The 15,582-nt window shown below is 38.4% G+C and overlaps 1 protein-coding gene and 1 non-coding gene across 2 annotated transcripts in view; one reads left to right on the forward strand and one right to left on the reverse strand.

The window, feature by feature from the left end:
* Positions 1 to 15,582, reverse strand: part of CDKL5 (cyclin dependent kinase like 5) — a 230,783-nt gene that overhangs the window by 121,297 nt on the left and 93,904 nt on the right.
* On the forward strand, positions 14,759 to 14,865 carry LOC117078573. Its single transcript, XR_004435024.1, has one exon. It is a non-coding gene; the product is annotated as a U6 spliceosomal RNA (small nuclear RNA).

Genomic DNA, 15,582 nt, shown 5'->3' on the forward strand with positions numbered 1-15,582 from the left:
AGTGCGGGCAGAGACCCAAGTATTATCTGCAGAACCCAGAAGCATACATGAGAGATTGGCAAAGACTGGTCATAGCAGACATTTTCACAACCAGGCTGCTGAGTGTTACAATGAAAAGCAAACTGTTCATCATCCCAGGCTGACTCAACTGCAGTACTCAGGAGCAGGATTCGGGAAATGAAAAGCACTGAGAGCCACACCTTACCTCCAGCTGGGGACTAAGCTTGAACCTTCTCTAGGAGGTGCCTGAGGCACTCCAGTCACCCATGTTGCCTGTTCGCTGTTAGTTCACTTTAAAAAAGTGAAGCAGGCATGCCAAATGATTGTACTCATTGGGGGACTAAGTAAAATGAAAAAAGTTAAGTTGAAGCAGCCAAAACTGTCTCAAGTTCAAAAATCTGCTGCTGTTTGGTACCTTCCTCCCTCCTTCTCCCTAATCAAAGAAAATTGCTCACACCAGGTAGAAGTTTATGTGAATTCATTTTCATGCAAGGTGAATAACTCTAAACAAGGATGTACATATACCTATAATAGGGCAAGTTACATAGATGGACGAACAAAATAGACAAATCTAAAGGTCTCTTTCAATTCCAGAATAAAGCAATCTCGAAAGCAATGATTCAACAACAGAAACTGAATTAACAATTCACACTTACACACTGACTAATTCATCTTGAGAAAATTAGGGCCAAAATCTCCCAAACGGATAATGATACTCATTCAACTAGTATTTATTTAGCGCCTCCTAGGTGCCAGGTACTGTGCTAGGCACTGGTTCATTGGTGAGTAAAATGGAATTCCTGTACTTGTGGAACTCACAATCAACCAGGGGAAACAATAATTAAAAGTGCAGTATTTCATTAAATGTAAGACAATTGTAAGATAAACCATTATTTTACCTACCACTCAGAAAGGAATCAAGAAATCCAGTGTACATCACAATTTCAGAAATGTGAGGAAAAATATCTATCATAGAATCCAGAAAAAAGGCTCAGTGAGCAAGTGAATATACAACTTCAAATTTAATTAAGTGCCAAGAAAAAAACAAATAGGAGGCCCCAGCAGAGGACAACGCGAAGACACCCAGATCAGACTGGATAGGGTCAGCCAGGCCAAAAGAGTGAGAAAATTGCTGTAGGTGAAGGAAGCAGCCTGTGCAAAGATTTTTAAGAGTGAAAACCTCACTGTATTCAAGGAACCAAAAGGCAGGCAGTGAGGTTACCAGGTAGTAGGCAAAGGAAGAAACAGCACAGCCTGAGACTGATGCCAGAGTGGGGGCTACCCTTAGGCATCCATTTGGCAGCAGCAGAGAACCAGGGACAGAAAGTGAGATTACACTGTGATGCTGGGGCAAGACTGAGGCCATGGGAGAAATTATGAATGGCTGTTCAAGAGCTCTAGGGGCCAGTGAGAGGGTTGGAGGAAACTGGATCAGACTGAGGAACCTATAGAGCAGCACAAGGATGGGTATTCTGTGCTAACAGATGGCCAGTGAGTTTTGGTGGTGACAAAAATTAAGAGGATGTCAAGAATGATGGGGCTGGTCCTGAGAATCTCTGGAGAGAGGAATAGGCAATCAATCCTGGCACCGTGGTACTGAATGCTTCAGTGAATGAAGTGGCATTTTCCAAGGGTAGCTGCCAGCCCAGTTAGCATGAAGTAGTAAGATGAGAACAAAAAATGAGCTGCTGCTCCCTCATTATCTGGGAATTGGAGGTCAAGTCCCTGACAACAGGGGTCCCAACTTAAATATGTATTTACTGAACGTAGACCATCTATCTTCAGTTGAATTGTTAGCACATGGAAGCTATTTTATTAAGACTATATTACTATACATTGTATTCATTTTTGTGGGTTTCTTCTAGGGTACTGTTATAATACATGAAGAGTTCTTAAAAAAAAAAACATTTCGGGAGGAGCAACACTGACACCACTCACTAATCTGCTGAGGGTGGTGGAACCTGGTATGGTGTATAACTCATAAGCATGCCACTCCGGAAGACCTGCTAGTCTTCATCCATTTCCACTCTACAGCCCTTATTTCTTTATAATAAAGGTCTCTAAGCGAAAGCATAGTAAAAGGTTTCTGTCTCCAATTCAGAGCACGCTACACAAATAGATCTATTTTAAAATGGGCCACAGCTAATTGATTATTACATAGCAAAAATTAATTTTCAACCAAATCCTTTCAGTACAGCAAATCATTTTAAAACAAATTTTATTTAGTATATTAAAATTGCATTCATAGAGGAAAAAAACAAAAAAATTACATTTTATTTAACATTTTAATTCTTTTAAAAATATATTTAATTCTCAAAGACAAATATCCATTTTAATCAAATAAGAGGAAAATATTTATTAAAGTAAACACATTAATCTGCTAACCAATAAGTGATCTTTAAATATACTGTTAATTTGTTTATTGGTTTAATGGCTATTTCTCACAGTACATTCAGTGAGAAAAATAAAATGAACCCTAAAAAAGAAGCAAGGTTAACGAAATTTATGTCTCAAATGACCGAGGTTAGTTACGACTGTTATCCAAGGATAAGAAAGGATGCCTCCCAAAATGCAAATTTGTAGCCAGTAATCAAATTATAAGGCTTTAAAGTACACACAGTACTTTCTTGGTTGCTTAAATAACACATTTTAGCCAAATTGTCCTCTATCGCACAGATTCTCAAACTAATCCTATTAAGCTAAAGTCACCACGATCCATAGTTTATAATTAATACATTCTTCAAGGTTAATTGAAAATAAACCATTGGCAGCATAAGAGTTTCACATTTATTCTCATTAGTTTTTCAAATTTAAGCCGTGCTTGGTCTCTAGAGCTTTCAAAGTGCCTTAGAAAACTGAGTTCTTCTTCAAAAATAAGTGAGGTGAAATAAGTGAAGAAAATAATCACTAGAACTACCTGAGCATGGTTATAGAAGGTTAAAAAAAATGTTGTGGGGAAAAAAGGAAATCAAAAGGTGTAATAATTCTAGTTTCTTTAGGGTAAAGTTAGTAGCCATTTGCAAGAACTACATAAAGTTCTTAAGTTTTCCAAATATTTTGTTCTGAAAAAGTTCTTACTAAGCATATGAAAATACAGAGATTTGAAATTCAAAGGGATGAAAATAACTGGGAATGAGTTATTTCAGCTAAGAAAATGGTTCACAGGAAAGGTAAAAAACCTCTTGCTGAACATTACTTATAAACTGGACAAGATATTTCCAATTTTAAAATGTCAACAGGACTTCCAGTTTCAGCATCAACCCATACAGTGCTTGGATACCATCACTCCTGTCCTTACATTAAGAAAAAACCCTAACAAATTGAAAATCAGCAACTTTTCTTGGATTTACAGAATTGAGGTCAGAGGGTAAACCAATTGCCTGAAATCTAGAGAAACAAGCAAATACAATCACATCCAAGATCAGCTTACCTACAGCAGAAGGCACTGGAATCATACACTAGTAAGAAAACTTAAATGACAATTTTGACAAAGGCTGAGACTAGCTTGTGAATGAGAACTCCTGGGGACTAAATCTTAGGAGGCCCTCTAAGTTCTTGCAGTTTTACCTCCAGGAAATCTCACCAGGTTCTGACTATGAAGACCCAAGAAAAAACTCCTCCCCTTTTGTGTAAGACGCAAGGAAAAATACTTTGAAATACACCCAGAGGTAAGATCTAATAGAAATCTCCTCTTCTTTTAGGTAGGGAGAGGAAGAAAGTAACCACTTTGAAATACGCCTAAGGGAAAGGTAACTATTTTGAAATAAGGTCAGAATGTTTTTCATAACAAGGTCAACACTCCAAGAGAAAATTTACCAGAGCCTTAGTGTCCAGTCCCTCTAGCCTTCTTGTTTCATCCAACAGAAGAAAAGGAGGGAAGTGGGGTGGCTGGAAACACTTCTGAAGGTTGTAGCCAAAGACTCAGGTCTTACAAAAGAATGAGATTATAGAACACTTTCCCTTCGCCATACTCTTCCCATCATGTCAACAGAGCTCCAGTACATTAACAGGGAATTACAACTGAAAGAGTTGCAAGACACAGACTCAATATTTATAAAGGAGTTCTTAGGAGAACCCACAGACAACAGGCTAGGAATAATAAAATAACAAAGGTACTAGAGGAAACTGAAGCTTCTGGCATCTATACCTACATCATTAAACATGACCTAGCTTCTAGACAGATTAACATAAAAACTTATAGGAAAGGCCTACTTATTCAGTTCCCATTGCCTAATATATCATATTCAGCTTAAAAAAAAAATTACAAGGCATGCCAAAAAGCAAGAAAAAGCATAGTCTAAAGAGACAAAGTAAGCATCAGAACCAGACTCAGATATGGCACAGACTTGGGGATTATCAGATAGGGAATTTAAAATAACTGTGATTAATATGTTAAGGGCTCTAATGGGAAAAGTAGACAGCATGCAAGAGCAGATGGGTAATATAAGCATACACAACTCTAAGGAAGAATTAAAATAAAATGCTAGAAGTCAAAATCACTGTAACAAAAATGAAGAATGCTTTTAATGGACTTGACAGTAAACTGGACACAGCTGAGGAAAAAAAGTCACTAGGCTGTAAGATATGTCAGTAAAAACCTCCAAAACTAAAATGAAAGAGAAAAAAGTAATTTTTCTTTTCTTTTCTTTTTGAGACAGAGTCTCACTCCGTCGCCTAGGCTGGAGTGCAGTGGTATGATCTCGGTTCACTGAAACCTCTACTGCCTCCCAGGTTCGAGCAATTCTTCCTGCCTCAGCCTCCTGAGTAGCTGGGATTACAAGCATGTGCCACCACACCTAGCTAATTTTTTTGTGTGTATTTTTAGTAGAGACGGGGTTTCACCACCTTGGGCAGGATGGTCTCAATCTCTTGACCTTGTGATCCGCCCGCCTCAGCCTCCCAAAGTGCTGGGATTACAGGTATGAGCCACCGTGCCCGGTGAAAAAAGAATTTTAAAAAGCAGAATAGAACATCCAAGAATTATGGGAAAATTACAAAAGATGTAACATATATAATTGGAATACAAAGAGAAAAGTGAGACAAGGGAGAAGAAATATTTGAAAGAATAATGGCAAAGAGTCTTTCAAAATTAAGGGTGCCAAACTGCATATCCAGGAAATTCAGAGAAGACCAAGCAGAATAAATACAAGAGATCTACACCTAAGAACATCATATTCAAACTACACAAAACTAAATACAAGGAGAAAATTGTGAAAGAAACCAGAGGGAAAAAAACACCTTACCTATAGGGAACAAGGATAAGAACTACATCTGACGTCTTGTCAGAAACCATGCAAGTAAGAAAGTAGAGTGAAATACTTATAAAATGTTGAAAGACTCCGTCTCAAAAAAAAAAAAAAAATGTTGAAAGAAAAAAAAAAAAAAAACTCTACCTCAAAGTTACTCAGTGAAATGATCCTTCAAAACTGAAGGAGAGTTTCTCAGATAAACAAATGCTGAATGAATTTGTCACCAGTAGACCCGCCCTTTAAAAACGCTTTAAAAAGTTCTTCAGAGAGAAGGCAAAATTATATAGATAAGAAACTGGGATCTACAGAAAGAAAAGAGCATTGGAGAAGGAATAAATGAAGTTAAGATAAAATCTATTTTTCCTATTCTTAACTGATAACTGTTCAAAATAATAATAGTAACTATTATTGACTGAGTATAGCATATGGATAAGCAATATGAATAACAGTAACGTTATAAGGGACTGGAGGAAGAAGTTCAAATACTCTAGTAAAAGGTACCTACAGTCCTCAAGAAGCAGTATAGAGTTATCTGAAAGTGTACTTAGATAAGTTGTAAATGTACACTGCAAACTCTAGGGCAATGACCGAAAAAAAAATAAATAAGTAAAAACAAGTATAATGGACACTCTAAAACAGGAGAGAAAATGGAATCCTGTAAAATGGTCAGTTAAAACCAGAAGGCAGAAAAAGAGGGGATTAAAAAAAAAGTAAGTACAACAAATAGAAAATCAGTTATAAACATGGTTCATATTATTTAACTATATTAATAATCATTTTAACTGTGAATGGCCTCCAAACACCAGTTAAATTATCAGAGTAGATTTAAAAAAACGAATATAAAGAAACGGGTCAGGCGTGGTGGCTCATGCCTGTAATCCCAGTACTTTGGGAGACTGAGGTGGGAGGATCACTTGAGCCCAGGAGTTCGAGACCAGCCTGGGCAACATGGCAAAACCCTGTCTCTACAAAAAATACAAAAAATTAGCCAGGCATGGCAGTGCACACCTGTAGTCCCAGCTACACAAAAAGCTGAGGTGGGATGATCGCTTGAGCCTAGGAGGCAGAGGTTGCAGTGAGCCATGATTGTGCCACTGCATTCTAGGCTGGGCAACAGAGCAAGATTCTGTATCTAAAAATAATTAATAAATAAATAGAAAGCAAAGCAAAGGAAGAGAAAGAAAGAGAGAGAGACAGAGAGAGGAGGGAGGGAGGGAGGGAAGGAAGGGATAGGATAAAAGTAAAGGGATGGATAAAACTATACCACATTAACACTAATTAAGAGGAAGCTGAAGTAGTTATATAAATTTTAGACAAAGCAGATTTCAGAACAAGGAAAATCACTGGGATAAAGAAGAGCATTACAAAATGCAAAATTCTCCAAGAAGACATAACAATCCTTAATATGAATGTACCAAACTAGAGAGCATCAAAATACATGAGGAAAATACTCATATAACCGCAAATAGAAATAGACAAATCCACTACTATAGTTGGATACTTCAACAGCCCCTTTCAGTAACCGATAGATATAGCAGGCAAAAAAATGAGTATGGATATCTATGAATTGAACAATACCATGGAGCAACTGGATCTACTTGACATTTATATAACACTTTAGTAACAGCAGAATACACATTCTTCTCAAGCTTACATGGAACAATCACCAAGATAGACCACAACTGGGCCATAACACACACCTTAATAAATGTGTAGCTATCATAGTAAGTATGCTATCATACCGCAATGGAATTAAAATAGAAATCAGTAACAAAAACATAACTGGAAAGTCTCAAAATAGTCACAGAATAAACAACAAACTACTAAATAACACATGAGTCAAAGAAGTCTCAAGAGAAATTTTAAAGTATTTTGGACTAAATAAAAATACAAGTCAAAACTTGTGCAATACTGTGAAAGCAGCACTTTGAGAAAAGTTTATAGCATCAAGTGTGTTATTAGAAAACAGACGTAAAATCAATAATCTAAGCTTTAACTTAGGAAAGAAAAGAAAGAGCAACTTAAGCCTAAAACACGGAGAAGAAAAAAAGTTTTAAATGACAGAAGAAATCAACGAACTGAAAACAATCAACAATAAAAACAAAAGCTGCTTCTCTGAAATCAATAAAGCTGATAAACCTCTAGCCAAATTAACCAAGAGAAAAAAAAAAACACAAATTATTCACATCAGATTTGAATGAAGAGTCATCAATACCAAATCACATGGACATTAAAAGGAAAATAACAGATTATTATAAATAAATCTATGCCTAAAAATTTGACAACTTTGATAAAATGGACCAATTCCTTGAAACATACAAATTTTCAAAATTTACACAGAAAATAATAATCTGAATAGGGCTGTATCTATGAAAATGGATCAATAATTATTAACATTCCAAAAAAGAAAGCTCCATTCTTACATGGCTTCACTGGTGAATTCTAGCAAACATTTAAGAAATTATACCAATTATCTACAATCTCTTCCAGACAACAGGAGCAGAAGGAATACTTCCTAACTCATTCTATGAGGTCTGCATCATCCTAATACCAAAATAAGCTAAATAAATTTTTCAAAAGGCAAACTACAGACCAATACCTCTCATGAATATAAATGCAAAAATCCACAACAAATATTAAGGGAATCAAATTCACCAATATATGAAAACAGCTATATACCAGGTATGAAAGGCTGCTTCGGGGCCCAGTGCAGTGGCTTATGCCTGTAATCCCAGCACTTTGGGAGGCTGAGGTAGGCGGATCACCTGAGGTCGGGAGTTCGAGATCAGCCTGACCAACATGGAGAAACTCCATCTCTACTAATAATACAGAATTAGCCAGGCATGGTGGCGGGTGCCTGTAATCCCACCTACTCGGGAGGCTGAGGCAGGAGAATCGCCTGAACCCGGGGAGGTGGAGGTTGCAGTGAGCCGAGATCACGCCATTGCACTCCAGTCTGGGCAACGAGAGCGAAACTCCATCTCAAAAAAAGAAAAAAAAGAAAAAAAAAAAAAAGAAAGGCTGCTTCAGCATTCCAAAATCAAGCCATGTAACATATCACCACCACCATGCTAAGTAGAAAAATTACATGGTCTTATCAATGGATACAGAAAAGCATTTTTTGAAACTCAATCTCTGTTACTGATTTAAGGAAAAAAATACAAACCTCTCAGCAATCTAGGCATAGAGAGGAACTTCCTCAAGTTGATGAAGAACATCTACATAAACCTAACATTATTGGTACTTAACAGCAAGAAACTGCATGCCTTCCCCTTAAGATCAGAAGGATGCCCCACCTCATAAGTCATATTCAACACTGTACTGGAAGTCATAAGAAATACAGTAGACAAGAAAAGGAAAGAAAAGATATACAAATTGGGAAGAAAGAAATAAAACTGTTTTGTTCATAGATGACATGACTGTCTATGTAGAAAATCCCAAAGAACCCACAAAAACAAAAAAAGAAAAAGAAAAACCTGGAACTAATAAACAATTATAGCAGGTCACAGGATGCAAAGTTAACATACAAAAGTCAATTACTTTCCTGTATATCAGCAGAGAACAACTAGAATTTGAAACTGAAAACACAATACAATTTATATTAGCACCCCAAAAATAGTACTAAGGTATAAACCTAACAAAATATTTGCAGGATCTGTATGTGAAAAATTATTCATTGCTGTGGAAAGAAATCAAAGATGATCTAAATAAATGGAGGGAGATTTCGTGTTCATGGATTATAAGACTCAATATTGGTGGCCAGACGTGGTGGCTCACGCCTATAATCCCAGTACTTTGGAAGGCCGAGGCGGGTGAATCATCTGAGGTCAGGAGTTCGAGACCAGCCTGACCAACACGGCGAGACCCCCGTCTCTACTAAAAATACAAAAATTAGCAAGGCGTGGTGGTGGGAGCCTGCAATCCCAACTATGCGGGAGGCTGAGACAGGAGAATCACTCGAACCCGGGAGGTGGAAGTTGCAGTGGGCCGAGATCGCACCATTGCACTCCAGCCTGGGCAACAGAGTGAGACTCCATCTCAAAAAAAAAAGGGGGTGGGGCGGGGAAGACTCAATATTGTTAAGATGTCAATTCTTCTCAACTTGATCTGTAGATTCAATGCAATCCCAATCCAAATCCCTAGAAGCTATTCTGTGAATACTGACAAACTAAAGTCAAAGGTTGTACCGAAAGGCCCAAAACAGCCAACCCAATACTGAAGAATGACAAAGTGAGAGGACTGATACTACTACCCCCATTGAAGATAATATAAAACTATAGTAATCAAGACAATATGGTATTGGTGCAAAATAGACACAGACATCAATGGAACAGAATAAAGCACAAAAACAGACTCAAGAGCCAGCCTGGTCAACATACAAGACCCTGTCCCTACAAAAAACTTAAAAATTAGGCCGGACACAGTGGCTCATGCCTGTAGCCCCAGCACTTTGGGAGGCTGAGGCGGGTGGATCACCTGGGGTCAAGAATTCAAGACCAGCATGATCAGTATGCTGAAACCCCATCTCTACTACAAATATAAAAATTAGCCAGGCGTGGTGGCATACGCCTGTAGTCCCAACTACTGGGAGACTGAGATGGGAGGATTACTTGAGCCCAGGAGTTTGAAGCTGTAGTGAGCCATGATTGCATCACTGTATTGCAGCCTGGATGACAAAGCAAGACCCCATCCCTAAAACAAACAAACCAACAAACAAAAAATAGACTCAACACAAATACAATCAGCAGATCTTCGTCAAAGGAGCATGGGCAATCCAATGGAGAAAACAATCTTTTTGACAAACGGTGCCAGATGTCCAAATGCACAAGAAAGAATCTAGACACAGACCTTACAACTTTCACAAAAACTAACTCAAAACGGATCATACACCTAAATGTAAAATGCAAATGTATAAAACTTCCAGAAGATAACCTAGAAAATCTAGGTGACCTTCAGTTTGGCAATGAGGTTTCAAATGTAACACCAAAAGGACTGTCCATGAAAGACAAAATTGTTAAGTAGCACTTCATTAAAATTAAAAACTTCTGCTTTGGTAAACATACCATTATAAGAATGAAAAGACATGCCACAGACTGGAAAAAAATATGTGCAGAACACATGCCTGGAGAGTGTTAGCACGGAAAATGGCAGAACTGGGAAATCTAGGACTCTGTCTCTCCACAAAAACAACTCATGAGCTGGCAAAAAGTATCAGAATCAACTTTTCCACAACTCTGCAACTATTCAAAAACTCACAACAACTAGAGGAAGGCTTGGTGAAAGAGACAGCTGCTTTATGATAACACTGTGCATTTTAAACTGCCCATCTACCTTTACCCACATATCATATCCATGGCAGATGAGAAGACTAGAAATAGAGGACAACTTCCTTAACCTGTTAAAGGACATTTTAAAAACCCACAGCTAACATCATGAATACTCAATGGTAATAGACTAAAACCCCTCCTCTCAAGATCAGGAACAAGACAAAGATGCCCACTTTCACCACTTCTATTCAACATAGCACTGGAAGTTCTAGCCAGAGCAATTTGACAAGAAGAAGAAATAAAAGGTGTCCAAACTGTAAATGGATAAGTAAAACTACCCCTATTCACAGATGGTACCTTATATAGAGAAAATTCTAAAGAATCCACACACAAAAAAATTAGAACAAATTCAGCAAAGTTGCATAATACAAGATCAAAACACAAAAACCAGTAGGCCCCAAAATATTAAACATGTAATTACCATATGACCCAGCAATGCTACTCCTAGGTATATATCCAAAAGAATTGAGAACAAGGACTCAGATACTTGTATGTGAATGTTCATAGCAGCATTATTCATAATAACCAAAGGTATAAATAACTCAAGTGTCCACGAAGAAACGAATGGATAAACAAAATGTGGTGTACATTTTCCCCCCACATATCATATCCATGGCAGATGAGAAGATTAGAAATAGAGGGCAAGTTCCTCAACCTGATAAAGAACATCTATAAAGCCCACAGGTAACAGCATGAATACTCAGTGACAATAGATGATGTCTAATTACATGTATATACCACATTTTGTTCGCTGAACATAATGTACAATGAACATAATGTTTTCAAGGTTCAACCATATAATATTGTTATATGTTGTTCCAATATTGTTCAGCCATATAAAGGAATGAAGTTCTGATACACACCATGTGAATGAACCTTGAAAACATCATGCTAAGTGAAAGAAATCGGACACAAAAGGACAAATACTGTAATATTCCACTTATATAAAATATCTAGAATAGGCAAAAATCATAGAGACAGAAAGTAGATTGGAAGTTACTACTACGGGGGATGGGGAAATTAGAGAGTTATTGCTTAATTGGCAGAGAGTTCCTGTTTAAGGTAATGAAAAAATTGTGCAAATACATAGTAGTGATGGTTATGTAACACCGTGAATACAATTAATGTCAAACTGTGGCCTTAGAAATAGTTAAAAAGGGGTCAGGTGCTCACACCTGTAATCCCAGCACTTTGGGAGGCTGAGGTGGGTGGATCACGAGGTCAGGAGATCGAGACCATCCTGGCTAACACAGTGAAACCCCATCTCTACTAAATATACAAAAAAAAAAAAAAAAATAGCTGGTGTGGTGGCAGGCGCCTGTAGTCCCAGCTATTCTGGAGGCTGAGGCAGGAGAATGGCGTGAACCCGGAAGGCAGAGTTTGCAGTGAGCCGAGATCACACGACTGCACTCCAGCCTGCGGGACAGAGCGAGACTCTGTCTCAACACAACAACAACAACAACAAAAAGGCAAATTTTATATTACATATATTTTACCACAATTAAAAAAAAAAAAAAAAATACTGGGGCCGGGTGTCGTGGCTCACACCTGTAATCCCAGCACTTTGGGAGGCCAAGGCAGGCAGATCACTTGAAGTCTGGAGTTTGAAACCAGCCTGGCCAACATGGTGAAACTCTGTCTCTACTAAAAATACAAAATTAGCTGGGTGTGGTGGCACCTGCCTGTAATCCAGCTGCATGGGGGGCTGAGCCAGGAGAATGGCTTGAACCTGGGAGGCAGAGGTTGCAGTGAGCCGAGATCACATCACTGTACTACAGCCTGGGTGACAGAGCCTCTGTTTCAAAAAAAAAAAAAAAGGTAATATTTCTATATACTGGCAACAAACAATCCAAAAAAGAAATTAACAGAGCAATTTCATTTAAAAGAGCAGAGAGGCGCGGTGGCTCATACCTGCAATCCTAGCACTTTGGGAGGCCAAGGTGGGTGGATTACATGAGGCCAGGAGTTCGAGACCAGCCTGGCCAACATGGCAAAACCCTGTCTCTACTAAAAATATAAAAATTAGCTGGGTGTGGTGGTGTACATCTGTAATACCAGCTACTCAGTAGGCTGAGGCATGAGAATTGCTTGCCTCAACCTTGCCCAGGAGGCAGAGGTTGCAGTGAGCCAAGATCACACCACTTCACTCCAGCCTGGGCAACAGACCAAGACTCTGTATCAAAAAAAAAAAAAAAAAAAACTCCAGCCTGGGCAACAGAGCAAGACTCTGCCTCAAAAACAAAAAAAGCACCTGAATGAATAAAACATCTAAGAATAAATCTAACCAATGAGGTAAAAGACTAGTACATGGAAAACTACAAAACATTGCTAAAAGAAGTAAACACTTAAATAAATGGAAAGGTCCCATGGATTGGAAGAATTTATAGTTAGGATGACAGTACTACTCAAAGCAATCTACAGAGTCAATGCAATCTCTATCAAAATTCCAACAGCTTTTTTTCCCCAGAAATGAAGAAAAAAAAAATTTCAAATTCATACAGAATTGCAAGGAGCCCTTGATAGCCAAAATAGTATTGAAAAAGAAGAACAAAGTTGGAAGACTCACACTTCCGAATTTCAAAATTTACTACAAATCTATAGTAATCAAACCAGTGAAGTACTGACATAAAGACAGGCATATAGCCCAATGGAATAAAAGTAAGAGTCCACAAACAAACTCACATGTCTATGGCCAACTGATTTTCAACAAGGGTGCTAGCACCAGTAAATGGGGAGAGAATGATCTCTTCAACAAATCCAGGTGCTGGGACAACTGAAGGCCAAGGTGGGTGGATCACTTGAGGCCAGGAGTTTGAGATCAGCCTGGCCAACATGGCGAAACCCCATCTCTACTAAAAATACAAAAATTAGGCATGGTGGCTTGCACACCTGTAATCCCAGCTACTCGGGAGGCTGAGGCACAAGAATCACTTGAACCTGGGAGGCGGAGGTTGCAAGGAGCCACTGCACTCCAGCCTGGGAGACAGAGTGAGACTGTGTCTCAATAAGAAGAAGGAGGAGGAGGAGGAAGAAACAAGAGTTAGTGAGGATGTGGAGAAATTGGAACTCTCATACATTGCTGGTGGGAATGTAAAGTAGGGCAGCTGCTGTTGAAAACAGTTTAAGCAATTTTTCAAAAAATTAAACATGGCATTTCCACTCTACTTTGGGGTATACACCCCAGAGAACTGAAAATAGAAACTCAAACAACACTTGTACATGAATGTTCACAGACAAAAGGTAGAAACAACTCAAATGTCCATCACCAATGAAAAGATAAACAAGATGAGGTATATTCATACAATACGAAACAGTATCATGCAGGCATAAAATGGAATGAAGTACTGTTACACGCTACAACATGGATGAACTTTGAAAACATAGGTCAAGGAAGCCAAACACAAACGGCCACATGTTGTATGATTTGTATGATTCCATTTATATGAAATATCCAGAATAGGTAAATACAGAAAGCAGATTGGTGGTTGCCGGGGCAAGGGAAAATGGTGGGTAATGAGTACAGGGTTTTCTTTTGGGGTGATGAAAATGTTTTGGAACTTGTAAGAGGTGGTGGTTGCACAACGTTATGAATGTACTCAATGTCACATACTTGTATACTTTAAAGTGGTTAATTTTATGTTATGTGACTTTTACCTCCATTTTTTAAAAAAAGGGGGAGCCTAAAATGTGATGAATTCCTGGCTCAACCATCTACTAACTTGTATAGCCTTCAGGAAATTAACCTATTTGAGCAACAGTTTCCCCCACATAAGAGGAGGATAATTCCTTCTAACTTTGATGGTTATTATGAGGATTGAAAGAGACACGAAAATAAAGCAGCTAGCACAATGCCTGGAAGACAAGAGGCACTTGAAACGAAAGTTAACTGTTTCATCTTAATTTCTTATTTACATTCCCTTGAATCTCACATATTTTTCTCCAAAGAATTTTACACTCATAAATCTCTTTATATTTATGAGAATGTCCTTCTCTTGAGCTGAAGAATTTTTTCACAGTCTCAATGAGGACTGTTTTCTTCGTATTCATCTTTGGGTGGAAAGGGCGCTATGCAGGCCAGTGATGTGACAGAAGGTAAATAGACTGTATGTGTCTCTGTATGCCCAGTACCCAGCAAATTCCACATCTCTGCTGTGACAGTTGACATGTGAAAGAGGTAACCAAGTGCTCGCTTTGGCAGCACATATACTAAAATTGGAACGATACAGAGAAGATTAGCATGGCCCCTGCGCAAGGATGACACGCAAATTCATGAAGCGTTCCATATTTTTTTTTTTTTTTTAAAAAGAGGTAACCAATACAAAACTTCCTGCCCAGCCATTCAAAGGATTTACTCAAGTCCGGATCAAGGGAAAAGTAATTTTCACTGAAGTCCCCCACCTTATTAACCTTATTCCTCAGGCTCTTAGAGCACCAAGGGCAAAGAGTCAAATAGAAAATGAGACTGTGGTTCACTAAGGCCACTACGCTGTTCCCACAATATTCTCCTAGTTTAAGGCTTGTTCAATATTAGAAGTCGGTAAACTCTTTCTATACAAAGCCAGATAATAAATATTTCAGGCTTTGTGGGTCTGTCTCTATCGCAACTACTCAACCGTCCCTGTATTGCAAAAGCATGCACAAAAAATACTTAAATGACTGTGGCTGCATTCCAACAAAACTTTATTTATAAAATAGAGCCCACAGGCAGTAGTTTGCCAGCTCCAGACCTATACAGCTAGGGGAGGTTCTCCTGCCCATCCTAATATGGTAGAGTCTTAACGGCAATGACTTGGGCCTCCTGGATCAAGTTTCAGCTGTGCCATTTGCGGAAGGTTCTACAATCCATCATTACTACACCAAGGATTCTGGGCCCTCTGACACACAGAGGTAAAACAGAGGTTCTCACTATACCATTCTCATTCAGTCCATTATCAGCTAATAATGTTACTCCTTAACTCTATTCCTAGCTTTATGGTAGTACTCATGTGGGGTTCTGGGAAATGCTT

Source organism: Trachypithecus francoisi, unplaced genomic scaffold (genome assembly GCF_009764315.1).
Source record: "Trachypithecus francoisi isolate TF-2019V2 unplaced genomic scaffold, Tfra_2.0 Lachesis_group6, whole genome shotgun sequence".
Lineage (NCBI taxonomy): Eukaryota > Metazoa > Chordata > Mammalia > Primates > Cercopithecidae > Trachypithecus > Trachypithecus francoisi.